We start from the raw sequence: 5,190 nt of genomic DNA on the forward strand, positions 1-5,190 counted from the left end.
AATGTACCTACCTATATAGTTTAAGTTTAAAAAATTTGGCTCTCAAAAGAAATTTCAATCGTTGTACTGTTGATATTTGGCTCTGTTGACTAATGAGTTTGCTGACCACTGGTATAGCCCAATGACAGGGGCCCTTTAAAGGACCACTGAAGTTGCTGTGCAGAGAATAGACCATGAGGCAGAGATGGGAGGTCAGCAAAGAGGAAGCAGGAAAAGCAGTGAGGAGGCTGTTGCAATAGCAGTAAGCACTCATAAGAGAATATGAATATTATTTAAAATGTCAACCCTTCTCTCACCTCTGATCTCTTCAACCTCTTTCCATCCTCAGACCCAACCCCAGAAATGGTGAAGATGAAGGCTGAGCAGCCCTTCATGACCCCTGAAAAGACTACAGGTTGATGATGCTTTCTCCAGATGGCCAGGCGTTAGTACAAAAAGCAGAAGTCACAGAGGAATCGCTCTGTGTAGGGGTGGAGGGTGCAGAGAACTCTGATGCCAGCTCATCTGGGTGCACGAGGAGCTGAGGAAAGGGCCACAGAAGGCAGAGCAGAAGATTGGTGAGCAGGAGGGCCTGCATTAGGGGCTAGGTCTGAAGGACAAGGATGAGAATCCTGGGAAGAATGAACTGACCCCAGGGTTCTGAGTAGAACTCTAGGCAGGCTGAAATCTCAGGCCTTTTCAGAAACCCAATGGCATCAGGAATCTTAACAAAGCATTAGAGGAGGTGCTGAGGTTCAGACTGGCCAAGGAACTCTGCCACGGTAAGCCAAAAAGGAGGGCCTTTTATATGTTCTTCAGGGTACAGTGAGTTAGGGGGTGCCATAGTCTCTGTTGTCTGCTGAAGTACTACATGACTTCTGAACACCCACGAAGCAGTGACCTTCAGCCAGCTGGTAGGCCTGCCAGCATGATGTACGAAGGGTCGTCGCCTGAGGTCAGCTCTCAGTTCTCAAAGGCCCTGCTAACCCTGATGCTGACTGTGTTTTGACATCTAGGTCTTAGTTATATAATGGCACCCATTGATTCTCTTTTTGCTCTTTGGCCCTGCTTTCTTCCTCCCTTGTTCCCTCATCTACAGCTTTACTGATGACCCTGAAAAACTGGTGACAACCTAAATGTCCAATAGTAGGAGAATGAATAAATCACAATATTTTTGTGCTTTGGAATACTGAGAGACAATTAATCAAATGGGGCAAACTTGTATCTGCTATCATGGAAGGATCTCTAAGATGATTGTTGGGTGACAAAAAAGGAATTAGCAGGATAATGACTAGTGTTAGATTACATTTTTGGAAAGAAAGGGAAGGAAGGGAGAGAGGGATGGGAAGGAAGGAAGGAAAAAGGGAGGAGGGAAGGAAGGAAGGAAGGAAGGAAGGAAGGAAGGAAGGAAGGGAGGAAAGGAGGGAGGGAGGGAGGGAAGGAAGGCGGGAGGGAGGAGGAAGGAAGGAAGGAAGGAAGGAAGGAAGGAAGGAAGGAAGGAAGGAAGGAAGGAAGGTTAAATCATATTTATGTATACTGTGTGTATAAGTATGTTTGCTTGGTGTTTGTGAGTAGAGAAAAATTTCACAAAGATACTGAACTAAGAACTGCAGTCCTCCAGACGTGGCCCTAGGGATAGAGGGAAGGAACAGAGGAAGAAGCTTGACTACTTACACTTTCATTTCTGTAACTCCGGAACTTTTTACAAGCAGGGTTATAGCTTACATTAGTAATTAAGTCAGATAATGATCCTATCTAGGTCTGGTCTTTATAAGCTCAGTGCACACTATGGCTTTATTAACTCTGGGCTGGGGCACGATGGACGCGAGTGTCTGTTTACTCACCGCAGGCTCATTGTTCGGAGGAACCCAGCACGGATGATGGAAGCAAATTGCAAAATCACTCAGCAGAAACTGGAGAACGTTGTCAATGAGTTGGAAAATTGTTCTGAGCGATTTGTGATGAAGGGTAGTGACTGGGCTGAAGCTGAGATATTTGAACTGCCTTGCTGTCTTCTGATTATGAGAGCTGAAATTATTAAAGTTTAAAATTACATAAGCAGAAAGACAGTTTTCTCACTCTTAAATGACAAATATAAGTCCCACACAAATAATTGCAGGTTATAAGGAGTTGAATCTGAAACCTACCTACACTACACTGTAAATGTTTTGAAAAGTGAATTCAATTTAATATAAAAATACTGAAAGGTGATGTTTTAATAATTTTTATATTTGATTTGTTTGCATAAGGTTTCACCCAAAGGCTGGGTGAACAACCTTTCTACCCAATCACTTAAAAACCTGTTAGAGTTGACACCGATGACTTCATCTTACATTAGCTTCCTGTCTAAATATATCTCCGAGCAAATTACTGCAGACAACCTCCGTGTTAAAACAGCTTTCGTGCAAACACAATCTCTCAAACAAGTGCGAAGGAGCTACACTTGAAAATTCACCCCTTGTCATTAATTTCCAAAGTCAAGGACACTTCGCTAAGCCCCTGGCCCAGATCTCAAGAGAGAAAAGGGCCTGGTGGCGGCGGACAAGGCTTGTGCTCACAGCCAGCCTCACGCATGCTCCTCCGCCCAGTCGCCCAGGAGGCTGGTTCCGTCCGGGCTGGGCTACTGACCACCCCGCCAGCCAGGCCTGATTCTTCTCCCAGCCACTCTGCTTTCTTCTGTGGATTAACCAGAACATTTTCAAAACCAGATCAAATAATTGCTATTCAGAAAGGGCAGGTCCACCCATGTTTAGAGACAGTTAAAGAGCTGAAGTTCATGGAAAAAAATTGATAGATATCTCAAATGACAAGATATTATGGAAATATTTTAATTCAATTCTGTCCTTTTAAAGCTGAAGAAACCAAGTCCCTGAGAGCTATGTGACTGGCCAGAACCAAACGGTTATTTTGTGGTCAATGTATCGCTAGGCAGAAAGAGACTATCTTTACCTAGATATTTCGGGAACATTTTGGTGATATAAAAACATGATTACATAAAAATGTAGTAATTCATATCACATACCTTATTAGGTAACCAAACAATGATAAGTTGCAGTTTCTTGGCTTCTGTTTTTTATACTAAGGCTTAAATATTATTTTATTCATTAGGGAAATCTTCATCACCTATTATATGCCAGGCATGGTTCAGTTTCAGGGGAAAAGGACCATTGGAGAGTTTTGAGCAAAGAAGTGATGTGATCTGATTTATTTCAAAGGACCACTCAAGTTGCTGTGTGAATAGACCATGAGGCACAGACGGGAGGTCAGCAAAGGGGAAGCAGGCAAAGCAGCGAGGAGGCTGTTGCAATAAAGGTAGCACTCGTGGCGGCTTGCACCAAGGTGGTAGTGGAAGGAATGCTATTTTGCAGGAAGAGTCAACAGGATTTGCTGCTAATGCACTGGGTATGAGTGTGAGAGGAAGGAATGAGTCAGCCATAATTCCAAAATATTTGGCTTCTGAAAATACAGCAACTGAAAGAATGCAATTGCCATGAACTGATATGGAGAGAACCAGAAAATTAAGGATTGAGGGGATAAAATCTGCAATTCAGTTTGGGGCATATTGTTTGAAAATGCTAGAAGATATTCAAGAGTGATATGAATCAGCACGATCAGACCTAAGCAAGTGGAGTTTAGAGGAAATACTGGGTTATATATTTTCTCACTCCAATTTTGAAGTGAAGAGCTTAATTATAGCTAATTATCACCCCTAAAGTCTCTAATAAAGCATTTCTCACTAGAGTGTTAGGAACTACTATATTCTACTGATTCAACTAGTTCTTTATGTATTAGGAGCCAGACACTATTATAGGTTCTGGGGGGTATAAAGATGACTATGGTCCTTGTTCTGGGTGCCTAGATGTAGAGGAAGGGAAAGAAAATAAACAAAAGTCTACATCATTATAAATGCTGTAAGAGTTTGCCCAACATGCTAATGAAAACCCTGAAGCAGACACAGTTAACTATCCCGGGAAGGCCAGAGTTAGTATTTGAGTGGCCTTTAGGGTTGTGTATGTGTTTTTCAGACAGGCAAGGGTGGGACAAGCATTCCAGACAAAGAAAACATGAACCGGGTGCCAGGACAGGGCTGGGCAGAGCTCATGCAGGACCCTGGTGCCGTATGGCCAAAGCCCAGGCTGTGTGGGAACGGAGGCTGTTAATAGCCGGGATGAAGAGAAAGCAGTGGGTGTGGAGTGCGGAACATATGATGTGCTGGGCTGCTATGCTACCCCATAAAGGAAGAGGGGGCAAACACAGGCAGGATGAGTAAAGACACACACATCCGTTCACGCAGGCCCAGCTGTGCTCCGCTGAGCTGCGTTAATCTCCTGGCGGCAGAGGAGGTGGCCCTGCTGTCTGGGAGGGAGGGTCGGGTGCCAGGAGCTGACAATGTCATGAAAGGGTGCCCTTCAGAGGGTTGTCTATGGCTGCTGAGAACGGGGCCAGCTGCTGGGGGGGGGGGGGGGGGGGGGAGCAGCGAAAGAGCAGGCACGCCCGGGAGAGGCCTTGGCCCCCATCTGAGAGGAAGGAGAGCCACCAGCGAGCTTATGTTCCAAGAGGCCCATGATGAGATTTTCCCAAGGGGCCACTCCTTCCCAGGAGACTGACAGGGACTGGTGCTTCAACGCAGAGAAATTCATCACGTTTGGTAGAAGTACATCAATGGATCACAAAGTCTGTGCAGAGAACATTGGGGTGGGCGGCCCTCAGACCATGTCACAGTAAAAGGCTACTTACCTACTCTTTTATTATGTGAGATCAGCCTGCAAATACGTGGTTTCTGTCCAGTTTTAGCCTTTGAGAATCACAAAAGAAATGCTTTTACTTAGGATATTTCAGAAATATGGAATGTCTGCAAATATTTATCAATTTTAAAGCAGTGTTAAGATTTAAATACACACTATAGAAAGGATCATCTATTAAAATTATGTTCATGATGGAGTGTGTGTGTGTGTGTGTGTGTGGGGGGGCACTGATGGGGACAGTGTGGGGCAAAGACTACCGACATGGTCTCAGGAACCCTGGGTGCATGTCCAGCCTCTGGTGGGAACTCTTTGATGATCAAGTCAGTTTAACTTCTGAGGCACCCGGTGCTCTTTCTTGGAAGTGATAAAGGTGTTGCACTAGATGAGTCTAATATCCTCTCCTGCTCTAGGATTCCATGAGGAGTTAACTCAGAATCTTATGGAGAATAGAAATGAACACTGGAAA

The 5,190-nt window shown here is 44.5% G+C and overlaps 1 long non-coding RNA gene across 1 annotated transcript in view; it reads right to left on the bottom strand.

Moving 5' to 3' along the window:
* The window catches only part of LOC106724878, a 27,428-nt gene extending 22,696 nt beyond the window's left edge, over positions 1–4,732 (bottom strand). The window contains exons 1-2 of the long non-coding RNA XR_001360715.1: positions 4,717–4,732; positions 1,824–2,007 (exon numbers count right to left, since the gene is read on the bottom strand). This is a non-coding gene — a long non-coding RNA (uncharacterized LOC106724878). The remainder of the gene's footprint in view (positions 1–1,823; positions 2,008–4,716) is intronic.
* Between the last annotated feature and the right edge of the window lie 458 nt (positions 4,733–5,190).

The sequence above is a fragment of the Myotis brandtii genome, unplaced genomic scaffold (genome assembly GCF_000412655.1).
Source record: "Myotis brandtii unplaced genomic scaffold, ASM41265v1 scaffold123, whole genome shotgun sequence".
Taxonomy (NCBI): domain Eukaryota; kingdom Metazoa; phylum Chordata; class Mammalia; order Chiroptera; family Vespertilionidae; genus Myotis; species Myotis brandtii.